The sequence below is a fragment of the Dipteris shenzhenensis genome, chromosome 6 (genome assembly GCF_047967505.1).
Source record: "Dipteris shenzhenensis isolate YYH24624 ecotype China chromosome 6, Dip_SZ_1.0, whole genome shotgun sequence".
Classification (NCBI taxonomy): domain Eukaryota; kingdom Viridiplantae; phylum Streptophyta; class Polypodiopsida; order Gleicheniales; family Dipteridaceae; genus Dipteris; species Dipteris shenzhenensis.
In genome coordinates this window covers 42,129,856-42,145,345 of record NC_141601.1, presented here as the reverse complement: position 1 = coordinate 42,145,345, position 15,490 = coordinate 42,129,856, and the positions used below count along the sequence as shown (strand labels likewise).

The following is a 15,490-nucleotide window of genomic DNA, read 5'->3' as shown; positions in this document are numbered from 1 at the left end:
TATCCCACTAGATTGCAATGGAGACTTTTTGGATCACCTTTCATCTCGCACATGGACCCAAGCATGGCTGCCCAAAACCTCTTGGAAATATTAAGCAATGCTAAAGGGGCACTTTTTCCCTTGTTGTCATGTTGACACTCTTTTGTAGTACCCCTTTGATTCTCTTGTTTTGAATTTGATGAGTTTTTGCTTCAGCTCCTCGCATCCTTGCAAAGTTGCCTCCATGTTCCTTCATTTGGTATCAAAGCAGGTTGCACCTTCCCCTCCCATACCTGCCCACCTAGTTCCACTAACAGGCCACCTCATGGGATAGTTTCATTCCGAGTCCCGACAAACTTAGTTGCTGGGCTTAGTTTGGACTGGTCGCCACCTTCTACATGCGTTTCATTACAAAGAACATACCTGGTTGCTCTCCAATGACCGCACACCACATCTAGAGGCGTTTACTTGCTTGGTCGACCACTTTTTGAAGGAGTCACCACTGTTTAGGAGCTGCTGCCTCTGTTTCAGGCCTGGTGACCATCATTTTGAGCTCAGTTGTTCCAGGTCAGTTTGACTGGTTTTCATCAGCCCTGCCACTGTTTTTGTACTGTCACCTTTCATTTATTGTTCGTGCACATTGTTGCTCAAGCATTTGTTCTTTCACTGACCCCAACAGTTTCAAACAAGAAACAAGCTGTTGCAGGTCAATCTCTAGCAAAAACAGGCTGAAATTCAGTAATACACAGGATGCTGCCCTTGTTTTGGCAATTTTGTTGGTTCAGTCCACGAATATGACCAATTTTAGGTCACCCTTTCTGTTTACAAGTTTCAAAGCAGGCCTGTTGCTGTTGCTAACAGTGGGACACTCTAAAACTGCAGCCATTGCTGATTCAAAACTCTAAACAGCTTCTGCAAATCCTAAAACAGGCCAACCTGTTTTCAGCCTCAAATTTGCAGCTATTTTACAGTCAACTTGACTGTACACTCTCTCAAGGATATCTTGGTATGGTTTTGCTCGCATTTGGAGAGGTCTTTGCAATCGCTTCTGTTCTCCTTTACTTGCTTTGTTTGACCCTTGTGCCAAGGAAAGTTATTTGTAGATACATTCAGTGTGCACTTGTTTAGCCAAGCATTGGCTTGCGACAACATGACAATGTGCAATTCTTTAGTTCAGAAACCATTCACAGCAAGGGCATTTTTTGCTTTTTTTTTTAAGTTGGCTCCAAATGACAATCTGTTGGTGGAGCTTTGTCTTAGAAGGACAAACTGAATTCGGATGAACACCGTCCCACAGATGCTACACCTAATGCACTAGCAACACTTAGTAGAACATAGGCTGCAGTAGTAGTTGGACCAATACCTGCAGCAATTGCACTTGTTATAGTTAATTAGAGGACATGGGATGCCTGGACTTCTTTGTCAATCAAAAGGTTTATTATTCCATATATCAGGTCTTGTAGGAACTCTTTGCTATATGGCATGGCTTATAGACCATGTGATAGGCTAAGAATGAGGCAAGGTTTCATTTTGCAAAAAGGAGCTTGAGAATTTGAATATGCATAACGGTGAAAGTATATCAGAGCATCTGACTAAGATCCACGATCTTAGAGAGCAACTCCTAAATATCGATGAGATTATCTTTGAAAAAGATTTGATCTCTAGGACATTGCAAAAGTCCACCCGGCACGGCAGGCGAATCTCAACCACCATAGGAATAAGAGATCTAATTCATTATATGGATAAATACCAATGAGTGAGTGGGAAAGATCTAATTGCATTGGTTGGGGGAGAGTACTTTAGACTTCAGGGAAGGCGGCAAGTATTATCCTTGTCAATAGTTGAAGAGAGAGAGAGAGAGAGAGAGAGAGGGAGCGCTTTGATCGGGAATAGCATAATATGAAAAGAGATCAGGGGCAGCTGCCAACAAGTGTGAAGAGATTGAGCATTGCCCCTCAAAGACCTTCAAACAAAGGTGACAACTTATCCAAGACTTGGTGACACGATTCAATATTTAGTATAAGACTCGGTGACAGCTACTTGAGGCTTGGTGACAGTTCGGAGGAAACTTGGTGACACTATTACGAAGGTTAGTGAGTCAGTAATTCACCATCGTTTATGACTTGGCTAGCTGGAGTGAACTAAAGACCGCCAAAAGCCTCGTGGCTTTGCTTTCGACAAATTATGTGGTTGAAGAGTGGTCCTTTCTAGTATCCAATTATGATCCAATCTTGAGGTCAATTGACTCAGTGTGTGATACTTCAAATGCAATTTGGTTTTTTTTTATTGGTGCATCCAAGCACATTACTTCTAGGAAACATTTGTTTGCTTGCTCCTATTGGCAAAACAATATCTTGTGCCAACAATTCTTCATATCTCTGATGGGAGTTGGGAAGATTATTTTGTCATCAATAGATGGAACTGATTTGTCTCCAAGATGACCTTTATGTTCCAATAATAAATAAGAATTTCCTTTCTGTTTCCTCTTTTGGTAGGATATGTTGTCACATTTAAGAATGATTAGTGGCATTATAGGAGAAAGAGAAAAAGACTACCAAATAGTCCCTATACAGGCACTTTACATCATTCTTTATTGCATTTGCATACACACAATGCTTGTGTAGCAACAGTAACAGCTGCAATGAACGATGCTGAATTGCGGCATGCCAGATGTGGCCATGTGAAATATGGCAGTTTGCAGCTTTTATGAGAACATAATATGATATTGAATGTGCCCATACTAGAGACCCCTCCAAAACATGTCTATGAAGGATGCATTTTGGGAAAGGTGTTGAAACCAAAAGGTAATTATCTTCAACACAAATTCACCACTTAATCAATTAGAGAAGAATAACACAATCACACCACGAAAACGACAGTAGACTGGGTACAATCTCCCCTCCCTAGATGAGTGGCTCACGCTTCCTCATCTAGAGTATTCATGATATTTCATAAAAGCACCAAGGAGCCAAGATTATCCCTCTCTTCCAAAATGAGGGATTTGCTTTACATAGCCATCTTAGGGCCCAAAAATGAATTATGTCCAATACAAAATATATTGCTCAAACTTGCAATAATAAAGCAAATACGAATTTGGCCCATGGCCATATAAAATGCACTGTGCGACACCTGAATCAACCGATCCCAACATAACCGCACTCAAAGCACAACACCAATAACACTAGTGACATCAGTATTAACATGGAATCACCCACAATACCGACCATCTAGCATAGCAAAACACAAGCTAGTCAGGCGTCCCCAACTAACCACACAAAGTATCCACTAGGACCCCCGCCGCGTCCGGTGCGCTCCTATGGAGTACTTTGCCATAGTCACACTTGACTAAAATAATAGTGTCCAAAGCAAGATATATCAGAAATATAATTTCCGTAACATCCCTCTTGCTTGGATTGCAACTGACCTCAGTTGTGTGTTTGATTATAGGAACTAATGAGGTCTGAAAAAGTTCGAAAGAACTGCTCAGGCATCCATTGAGCATCATCTCTCATATGATTCTTAAATTTGAGCAAGTATTTAGTATAGACATTTCCTTTTCGGGTCAAGGTCTGTTGATGATCAATAATGCATTCAGGTTTTAGAATTTCTTCTTCATCAACAATCAATGGAGCCTCTTCATAGATAGGATGAATAGGTAAAGGTCCTTTGAAGGGCTTTAAGAGGCTGATATGGAAAGCATTATGTATTTTTCAATTATCAAGTAATTCAAGCCTATAAGCTAGATCATTGATTTTCTGAATCACCTTGAATAGTCCATAAAAACGTGGGGACATCTTGATTACTGGCCATTTCTCAACACTCTTCAATCTTCTTTTCTCAATCCAAAGAAGTACATAATCACCTTCTTTAAAAAGCATGTGTTTCCGTTTCTTATTAGCTTGTTTTGTGTACTTCTCTTGAGCGATTGCAATGGCTTCTCGAACCTCTTTGAGAATATTTTGATAGTCATGGGTAAATGCATCTGCTGCCTCCACTCTATGGATCAATCGTGTGATAGGAATAGGTAAAGCCTTCCCATAGATAATCCCAAAGGGTGCTCTTCTAGTTGCAGAATGAGGAGTATTATTATAAGCAAACTGTAAGAGATGAATGTATTTGTCCCAAGTCTTTGGTTGACTTCTCGCATAAGCTCTTATCATATCCAGAATAGTACTGTTTGTAACTTCAGTTTGTCCATTCGATTCTAGATGAAAAGCTGATGAGAAATCTAACTTAGTGCCTAGATTATAAAATAATGCAGTCCAGAAATTACTGCAAAACTTCGAATCTCAATCAGACACTATAATCTTTGGCAAGCCATGATGAACAAAGATATGCTTGATGAATAAATACGCAACTTGCTGAGCTGTTAAAGTCTTCTTGCATGGGATGAAATAAGCTTGCTTACTAAAGCGATCTACTATCGTCCAGATCATATCATTTTGATTCGCTGTAGTAGGAAAACCCGTTATGAAATCCATAGATATTTGTTTCCAAGGTTGCGTAGGAATAGGCAAAGGCATTAGCAATCCTGGAGTTTTTCCTTTGTAACTCTTGATCTTTTGGCAAGTGATGCATTCGGCTACAAACTTAGCCACATCTTTTCTTATAGTAGGCCAATGAAATTCCCTCGCTATCACTTGCAAAGTAGCAGTCACTCCCCTATGTCCCATATATGGTGATTGGTGCATTTCTTCCATTACAATTTGTCTAAAGGGTCGAGTGATGCATAATTTCTTTTGATAAAAGAGGTATCCGTCATTACATGAATAGTCCAACATAGGATTCCAATTATTATTCTCTAATTTGTTCCATATATCGAAAAAGTCTAGATCCTCTTGATAGAAATTCTTCATACCTTCGAAAGGCTAGGTCTCTACAACAGTGATGTGATTAATACTTGGCTTTCTGCTAAGAGCATCAACAACTACATTTTCTTTTCCAAGTTGATACTGAATCATGGGCTGAAAACTCTGTATAAATGATGCCTATCGGATATAAGTGGCTGAGTCAACAAATGCTTGATACTTTGCTTATCAATTTTGATAAGAAACTCAGCTCCCATCAAATAGTGTTTCCACATTCGTAAAGCATGCACAACAGCGGTTAATTCTTTATCATATGTGCTATAATTGCATTCCGTTGGTTTTTTCAGAGTTTAGTGAGCGAGGATGAAACATGTTAATCTCGGCTCTCAACTTAGATTTTAGACCTGCCACATACTTCCTGCATTGATCTCGCTCATTAACTTTCTCTAAGGACTGTAATTGGATCAACGTTTGCCAAAACCTATCAGTGTATGTGGAGATTGTTTCCTTATCGAACTGCCTGAAAGTATCCCACTATTGTTTGGCTTTTGCTTTGAAATGTGAGGGAAGGAAATCTCTCTTGATGAGCTTTTGAAAAGACTTCCAAGATTTTGGTCGCCTTTTACTGTGCTTAGTGATGTTCCACCAAAGTACAGCACTCTCCACTAAATGATTTGCAGCACATTTAATCTTATCTTTTTCAGAGAATTTCTCCCCTGAAAAATAATCATCTAACTGACTGGCAAGACAATGTGTGCTTCTTTCTTTCCATTAAAACTTTGAAATGAGAAAGCTTTTCTACTTATCTTACTCTCCTTTCTCGAATTATGTGCTTTCAATGTGGCTTTGACTGTCCTGATAATAGGATCATCGTCGGAATCATCATCGGATGACTCATCATCGGATGACTCATCGTCAGATGAATGCCTCTTCCTTTTCTTACCATTGATTTTCTTTTCCAATCTCCCCCTACGCTCACACTCATCGGCCAACTATGCCTGAAGTGCGACTAACTGCTCTTGAAGCGTGGGTGGTTGTGGCTGATGCCCATGCTAATGCGATAAATACAAGTAAAGCGGAGTGGAGCGAAATAAGGATAATAAGTGTATGAAAATTAGACGGATGAAAGAAAGTGTGATTCGAGTGTATGGTATGAAATATAAAGCAAAAGAAATCACTTATCTCGCTCTTTGATCGGAAGTAGAAAAGACTAGAGTGGGAGATATGTGACCGATGATGTCACTTGTAGTCATCTTTGTGCTCGACCACTCTCCAATTAATTGCACAGTGATTTCGTGATTCCAATCGCCTTCTTGATTCGAGCTTCTTCAGATTTTGCTTTGCTCTCTTTTTTCTTTTTTCTTTTTTTTTTTAATACGCCCTTTGCTAGTCGGTGGAGTGGCCTTGCTTGAATTTTAGGCAAAGAAGAACCTTTTGCTTGACAACCCCGGCCAATGATGCAGACTTGTATATGGATGTCAACCAGAGTAATAAGGCCTGTATGGGTTCGGCGTCAGAGGCAAATAAAATAGCTTAGAGTCTCAAACAGTCAGACTCCTTGAGGACACAGACTAGGACATAAGCTGACGCACTACGAGGATTGAGTAGAGACAGAGCCGTCGAGGATATCAGACTTAGTCAGAGGCTCCTTAGTGCTACGGAGTCCGTGAGGACGTGGTAGGATGGTGTGCGCGAAGGCCAATACATCTGTCCTGAGTTATAAGTGCTTAGAGGACTGCGTGCGGTGAGATAAAGGCTCTGCAAAGACTATTTTCCCAATGGCGACGGTGTGGCGCGATAGAATCTGCCCAGTTCACGGTGTGCGGATTCCTATTTGCGATGGCAGAGGACCAAAGGCTGCCTGCATGCTGCTTCAGTGCGTAGGATTCAAAGTTTAAGATGGCACGCAGGCTAAAGTCCTGCAAGCGGCTGCAGGTCCGCAGACGGGCATACGCAATGGGAGGCTCCTGGTAGGTCTGCAATGGGCACGCAAAGGTTCAGACTCTGCACAGTGCAGACAGGTGGCGCGCTAGCCGAGGCACGCTGCTATGCTCACGGCGGTTGCTCTAAGGCTAGGCCTAGTAGAGTGCACGATCGCTAAGGCGGCTTTAATGCATGCCTATGATGGACGTCTGGACTCTGGAGTCTGTGCATTGTGAGCTCTAAGAACTAGGAGGCGTCTTCAAAATTCGCAAGGGACTCAAAAAACACATCCGTGGCTCCGTGGACACATCATTCAATGTAAGCTCTCTCTCTCCACAAGCTGTGATTCTGCACACTCAGGTGGTCCTCTTGAATTCCTCCACAAAACTTATCTCTCTCCAAGGTGTCTTTTTTTTCTTTTTTTTCAATCAAAACGAGGGAGCTTCAGACTTTCTTTTCTTTCTTCCTTCACAAGAGCATCATCAAAACGAGGGAGCTTCAGACTTTCTTTTCTTTCTTCCTTCACAAGAGCATCACCAAAGCTCTGATACCACTGAAACCAAAAGGTAATTATCTTCAACACAAATTCACCACTTAATCAATTGGAGAAGAAGAACACAATCACACCACGAAAACGACAGCAGACTGGGTACAATCTCCCCCCCTAGATGAGTGGCTCATGCTTCCTCATCTAGAGTAATTATGATATTTCATAAAAGCACCAAGGAGCCAAAATTATCCATCTCTTCCAAAATGAGGGATTTGCTTTACATAGCCATCTTAGGGCTCAAAAATGAATTATGTCCAATACAAAATGTATTGCTCAAACTTGCAATAATAAAGCAAATATAAAATTGGCCCATGGCCATATAAAACGCGCTGCGCGACATCTCGATCGGTACCCTCGCACTAACTCCAATCCTCGCTATGAGTTCCATCACCTGTACTCAGCCGCCAATTACATTAGTTATTAACAATCGATTAAATGAATCACCGAATCAACCGATCCCAACATAACCGTGCTCAAAGCACAATAATCAAGCACAATACCAATAACACTAGCGACATCAGTATTAACATGGAATCGCCCACAATATCGACCATCTAGCATGGCAAAACACAAGCTAGTCAGGCGTCCCCAACGAACCACACAAAGTATCCACTAGGACCCCCGCCACGTCCGGTGCGCTCCTATGGAGTACTTTGCCATAGTCACACTTGACTAAAATAATAATGTCCAAAACAAGATATATCAGAAATATAATTTCCGTAACAGGTGCACGGGAATGCCTTTCCAAGGAATAGATCACGTAGAGCAGTCACAAAATTGCAGTTTATATATAGTATGGTCCAATGAGGACACAATTCTTGGGGAAAGAATCTGTACTTAATCACCTTTATTGATGACTTTTCTAGATTTACATGGGGCTACGTTTGAAGAAGAAATCTGATTTATGTATCTTTCAGCATTTTGTTACCACCAAACTAGGTGCAAGGTTCTGATTCTAAGCGCGCGCGCACACACACACAGAGAGTGCTTCTCAAATGCTATTATTTTATATTTTCTTACCATGTGAATAGTCAAGTAAAATCAAGACGTACAACCACTTCAAGAGTAGGCCCCATTCCCTCATTCTATCCCATCAACAATGCAGCTTCAATGGCCTTCAAGAGAAGACCAGCAAACACTGCGCAAGAAGTAGGAGAGAAGCAGCAATCAGCCCCTCTCCATCCAACCTCACAAGAAGGCTCTAGACTTTACCTACAGTGTTGGAAACGTCACCTCCCCATCTGTAAGCCCTAATATGAGGAGAGCATTGAGGAGGGAGACCTAGGGTATTTGCCCAGAGAAAAGACTGAAAAGAAGGGGCTGCCACATGGACAGCATGATGGCTGTCATGTGGGTAGCACATATGAAGAGATACCTAGCAATTTAAGGGCTTCTTGGAGGGCAGATCTGGCAGAAGGAGATCCAGAGGCTGTCCACATGGAGAGAGGACCTGATTGCAGCAAAGGGGCAGAGGTGGAGGCTATGGTGGGCCAGCCACCTGGCCATAGATGTGCCCAAGGGTGGGGCCCAATGGGGGCTGCCCTTGGCGCCTGGCAGCAGTACAAGAGGGCCAGGAAAGGGCCCTTAGACAGGGCTTCCTGCATAAAGTTGGCCAGGGGGGGGCAGAAAGTCGGCCAGAATGAGGATGCTGGTCAGTGGTATTTCCAGCCCCTTGGGGCCTATATAAAGAGGCCATTGTGTCCTCACAATTCATTCTCAGGAGCAGCACTTCAGGGAGCAGCAGGAGCAGCAGACCAGCAACCTATGAGCCTACATCCAGGAGGACACAGAGGCTGGAGAGATGCAGACCTAGCTCAGCAAGGTGCTGCCCACCTAGGCTGATACACAGGCAATAAGGTGGAGAGGATCATATAGGGCAAAGAGTCCACATAAGCTCGAGGTGGAGCACGCGGGCTCGAGTCTAGAGATATCCAGCAGATAGTAGAAGTACCTTGTGGTAAGATCAAAGGACCACGCTCTGGTGGGACTTTGGATCTCTCTCTCTGAAACCAAAAGATAAAACTCTTCCACACAAATTCACCACTTAATCAATTGGAGAATAAGAACACAAATCACACCACTATAGCGACAGCAGACTGGGTACAATCTCCCCCCCCCTAGATGAGTGGCTCACGCTTCCTCATTTAGATCATATTTCATAAAAGCACCAAGGAGCCAAAATTATCCCTCTCTTCCAAAATGAGGGATTTGCTTTACATAGCCATCTTAGGGCCCAAATTTGAATTATGTCCACTCCAAAATATAGTGCTCAAAACTTGCAATAATAAAGAAATACAAAATTGGCCCATGGCCATAAATAATGCATTGTGCGACACCTTGATCGGTACCCTCGCACTAACTCCAATCCTCACTATGAGTTCCATCACCTGTACTCAAGCCGCCAATTACATTAGTTATTAGCAATCGATTGAACGAATCACCGAATCAACCGATCCCAACATAACCGCGCTCAAAGCACAATAATCAAGCACAACACCAATAACACTAGCAACATCAGTATTAACATAGAATCACCCACAATACCGACCATCTAGCATGGCAAAACACAAGCTAGTTAGGCGTCCCCAACTAACCACACAAAGTATCCACTAGGACCCCCACTGCATCCATGCGCTCCTATGGAGTACCTATGGAGTACTTTGCCATAGTCACACTTGACTAAAATAATAATATCCTAAGCAAGATATATCAGAATATAATTTCCATAACACTCTCTTTTGTTGTGTCCATACTTTTGGACGGAAATATATTATTTTGGTAGCTTCTATATCTGGCTCGTTCATTGTCTATTGATGAGTCTACACATCTGTGTGATGCACACTACATTAAGAAGTTTGTGATTCCACTCCCACACACACACTGTGTGAGCTCCTGAGCTATTCTATCAGTCTTCCGCTGTGCATACCCTCTGTTGGTCAATTTCTAACATACAGTTGTATCAGTTATGCCTATTTGGCATCAATATGTAAATACTACATGGACAGGGACCCAATGCATCCAATCTTGCAATCGTGTACCCTCACACACATGTATGCATGTCATTGTGTGTCACTGTTTCGCTCCACACTCAGCTAGCCCACACAGACTTTTGTGCGAAGAAGATAGCTCACTTGTCTATTAAAAATCTAGACAAGTGATTCTCCTGGAGCAATTTAAAGAACTTAAGATGACATTTAGTTTGGGACAATAGTTGCAAATGGCTCCCTATGAGCAAGTTTCTTTAAGGAGCAACTGCAAGACACGAGCGAGACTATGGAAGCCTAGCCACGATACCAGTGGTAGTGACTCCACTCAAAGATGGTGTCGTGCAAACCATCTCAGTCTCAGGATGGAATATAACAAATTTTGCCAAGACATTAAAACTCGATGCGGAGTCGAGTTAATTTATATAAGGCAATCGATGAGATCGACTTGTTCCAAGTTGCAGTGGGAGCTATAGGTGTGACTTAAGACTGAGAAGATAGTTAAGTAGCAAGGGATGTTTCTCGAGAATTCGAGGAAGGACTGAGAGGAAGTTGTGTCTCAGTATCAACCATGCACCCTTCTCATGGAAGGTCATGATAAAGTTTTCAGGTGAGAACCATACCAACAATTACAGTTCTAGCTTGCCGTTGATAGAACTATGATGGTTTCACAAGCAGAGCACACCAATTTGTTCCAGGTATCTTCTTGCCTCGAGTCCCTTCTCATCAATCCACAACCCCTGTCCAGCCAGTTCCCCTCCCCTTTTCCTTAACTGACAATCCCACCCTCGTCTCTCCTTCTCTTCTCATTCCCCTCTCCCTGCTATCCTCTTCCTGCCACTTTCCTCCTTGTTCTTCTCATGGCGAAGCAGATACATAATAAGTACCTTGTGAGAAGTGGTCTTGCATGGTGTTCACGTTGGCCTGAGGGGCTCACATGGCAGCACCTTCTCGTGATGAAGCCGATACATAATTGTACCTTGTGAGAAGTGGTCTTGTGCCTTGTGAGGAGTGGTCTTGTGTGGTGACCTTCGCTTTGGCCTGAGGACTCACATGGCAGTGGGCACCACCTTTGCTTTCCACTACTATCAGCATCCCTCTTCCTCCATTCAAGGTTTTCAGGACAGAGCTGTAGAAGCATTCACAGTAGGCCTTGCTTCTGCCATAATTGGTTCAGTGTTAGTGTCATTGACATTTCTCTGGTTTTCACTCCCAGTGTTTGTCCTGTCATGTGTCGAGCCAAAGAGCTGTTTCTCTGCATGCTTTGATCATGCAGCATCAATCTCTTTCAATAAGTTTGGTTTCAAAACCAGATTTAGATTTGGCACGTGCCCTACCTCCTTCATACGTGAGCTCAAGATGTCTAGCACTGCTGAAATTTCTTTACTTCGATTGTCACCTACCACAAACTCATGCATCTTCTTATTCACTTCTATCAAAGCACCTGCAGGCTTTTTCTTTGCCCTGGCATTTGTCCTCAGCTCCTCTATTCTATGAGCATCATCCCACTTGCCAGCACTTGCATAGACATCTGCCATAAGCACATAGGAAGAAGCAGATTCTGGATTCATCTGGACAAGCTGCTGAAAGCATCTCAGTCCTAGTTCTGCTTCCCCATAAGTTTTGCAGGCACTAAGCATCGCTATCCACATTTCTTCAGAGGGAGGACAACGCATAGTTTCCAGAAATTTATTTGCTTCAAACAAATGTCCTGATCTCGCAAGAAGATCAACCATGCTAGCATAGTGATCTATTCTCGGTATAATGCCATATTCTTCTTTCATCATCTTGAAATACTCTTGGCCCTTGAATACCAGATTGGTATGGCTGCACGCAGCAAGAAGACATGTGAATGTAACAGCATCTGGCTTCACACCATGTTCTTTCATGTCCTCAAAGCATTTTACAGCCAAGTTACCCTCATGGTTCAAGCCATATCCTTTTATCATTGCAGTCCACAAGGCAGCATCTTGAACTGGCAGCTTGTCAAAGATTTTCCGTGCCTCTGCAGGTGAGCCACATTTTGCATACATGTCCACCAAAGTGCTGCCAATAAGGAGATCTCTTTCAAATCCTGTTTGTTTGATTTGTGAGTGGATTTCTCGGCCCTTGCTTATGGCTCCTATACTGCCACAGGCTTTCAATGTATGGACAAATATGACTGCATCTGGTGGGATACCCTCCCGCTGCATTTGTTCAAAACATTCTAGTGCTTTTTGACAGGGCCCATGTTCAACATATCCTGCGATTATTGCATTCCATGACACCACACTTCGAGCAGCCAGCTTATCAAGGACCTGATGTGCCTCCGAAAGTGAGCTACATTTGGCATACACGTCAACTAACATGTTGCCAACACAAAGATCTCCTTCAAGTCCCTTTTTTGTGATCTCCGTATGTATTTCTCGGCCCTTGCCTATGTCTCTGACGCTCCCACAAGCTTTCACGATGCAAACAAGCGTGACAATGTCCGGAGAGATGCCCTCCAGTTGCATCTGCTCAAAACAATTCAGCGCTTCATGACCAGTACCATGTTCAGCATATCCTGCAATTAGTGCATTCCATGACACAACATTTTGAGCTGGCAGCCTCTCAAAGATCTCTTGTGCATCCAAAAGCCAGCCACACTTAGCATACATGTCAACCAAACAGCTGCCAACAAAAATATCTCTTTCAAAACCCTTGTGTATGATTTCTACATGTATTTCTTGACCCTTGCCTATAGCTCCTATGCTACCACAAGCTTTTAACACAGAAAAGAATGTGACTGTGTCTGAATTGACACCCTCCAGTTGCATCAGTTCAAAACATTCCAATGCTTCGTGACCAGATTCATGTTCAGCATATCCTGCAATTAGAGTGTTCCATGACACCACATCTCGCACTGGCAGCTTGTCAAATACTTCCCATGCATGTGACATTGAGCCACATTTTGCATACATGTCAACCAAGGTGTTACCAACAAAAATCTCATTTTCAAAGCCTTTTTGTGCAGTCGCAGCATGTATTTCTTGCCCGTTGCCCACAGCTCCAATGCTGGCACAAGCTTTTAATAGACACACAAATGAGAGTGCATCCGGAGAGACGCCCTCCAGTTGCATTCGCTCAAAACATTTCAGTGTTTGCTGACCAGGTCCATGTTCAGCATAACCTGCCATCAGTACATTCCACAACACCAAATCTCGAGCTGGTAGCTTGTCACAGACTTCCCGTGCCTCTAACAGGGAGCCACATTTGGCATACATGTCGACCAAAGCACTACCGACAAAAAGATCTTCTTCAAATCCCTTTCGGGTGATTTCCAGATGTATTTTTCGGCCCTTGTCTATGGCTCCAATCCTACTGCAAGCTTTCAAGACGCGAACAAACATGACAACACCTGGAGAAACACCTTCCAGTTGCATCTGTTCAAAACATTTCAGTGCTTTGTCACCAGGTCCATGTTCAGCATATCCTGCAATCAGAGCATTCCATGATACAGCATTTCGAACTGGCAGCTTGTCAAAGACTTCCTGTGCCTCTATCAATGAGCCACATTTGGCATACATGTCGACCAAAGTGTTGCCAACGAAAAGAACTCTTTCACATCCCTTTTGCTTGATTCCCATGTGTATTTCTCGGCCCTTGCCTATGGCTCCTATGTTGCCACAAGCCTTGAAGACACAAACAAAAGTGACAGTATCTGGAGGGATGCCATCCAGTTGCATCTGCTCAAAACAATTCAGTGCTTCCTGGCCAGGTCCATGTTCAGCATATCCTGCAATTAGTGCATTCCATGACACAACATCACGAACTGGCAGCTTGTCAAAGACATTCTGTGCCTCCGAAAGTAAGCAACATTTTGCATATAGGTCGATCAAAGCATTGCCAACAAAAAGATCTCTTTCAAATCCCCTTCGTGCTATCTCCATGTGTACTTCTTGACCATTGTCAATGGCTCCTATGCTGGCGCAAGATTTTAAGATGCAGACATACGTGACAGCATCTGGAGAGATGTCCTCGATTCTCATACGTTCAAAATAATTCAGCACTTCCTGACCATGCCCGTGTTCAGCATATCCTGCAATGAGCGCATTCCATGACACAACGTTTCGGACTATCAGCTTGTCAAAGACCTCGCATGTCTCTCCAAGTGAGCCACACTTGGCATAGAAGTCGACCAAAGTATTGCCAACAAAAGGATCTCTTTCAAGTCCCTTTTGGGCAATCTCAGCATGAATCTCCTTGCCCCTTTCAATGTCTTTCAGCCTAGAACAAACTTTTAGTAGGGCAATATGCGTATACTTGCTAGGATGCACACGATCCTCTTGCATTTTCTGGTACAGGTTTAAAGCATGCTGCATTTGCCCACATTGAATGTACCCTAACATAAGAGATGTCCATGAATGCTCATTCCGATGTACTAGCCTGTTAAAAACCCGCTGAGTATCGTACACAGTTCCACATTCCACAAACATGGGCACAATGTGGTTCCCAACGGCTCTGTGAGCTTCCAGGCCAATATTAGACACGTGTGCATGCACCCGCCTGGCACATGACAGAGCTTTCTTTTCCCTGCACTTCCGCAAGATGCAGATTAAGTTCTCAACCGAAGGGAGCTCAGCCATCCGGTCCAAGATGCTCAGTGTCTCCTCTAGCCCCAGCATCTCCCAATAGTTGTGCATCCACCGGGACGCCAGGCTCAATACTGGCGTTGCACATGTGGCCGATGTCCGCTAGCTCAATGTCTGTTCTTGCTGTACATCCAACCAGTTGGTTTGTCCCGGTCGATTCCCTGGATAGTTGGGTCTTTGTCACAGTTGAAAAAAAGTTGCTGTTGGGTTGTATCATCCGTTGTATGTCTCGGAAATCTGAGCATCTGGGATTGACTAAGCAATGAGTTCTTAGTCCAAGACCATGATCTTGGAGTAATTCTACAGTTTTAGTGTGCAAAAAAATTTGTCGTGCGTACTATCTTCTTTTTCCATGTACCATTACAAAGGAGGTCTTCCCACTCCCTTCTTCACAATCAAATCTAGGGAGTAAGGATGACCTTTGCCCTTGAGCACCGTGGGCACTGCTCCAAATCATTGGCAGGCACGATTCAATGCACTATAGGCGGGCATGGGTGAGCACTGCTCTCAGGGTGGTTACACACAGCCAAAGGATGCCCCGGGCAACCAAGAAAAGCTTTGTCAATGGGTAGGGCGGTTACACATCGCTCGAGCAAGAATTCCTTATAAATAGGGAGCATTTAATGGGAAATG

General features: G+C 43.3%; 1 pseudogene across 1 annotated transcript; it reads right to left on the bottom strand.

The window, feature by feature from the left end:
- Window positions 1-7,623: 7,623 nt before the first annotated feature.
- On the bottom strand, window positions 7,624-15,205 carry LOC147901193 (pentatricopeptide repeat-containing protein At5g27110-like; annotated as a pseudogene). Its single transcript, XR_015541239.1, has 2 exons — window positions 11,132-15,205; window positions 7,624-7,651 (listed from the first exon to the last, which is right to left on the bottom strand). The product of XR_015541239.1 is annotated as a pentatricopeptide repeat-containing protein At5g27110-like (transcript).
- Window positions 15,206-15,490: the final 285 nt, after the last annotated feature.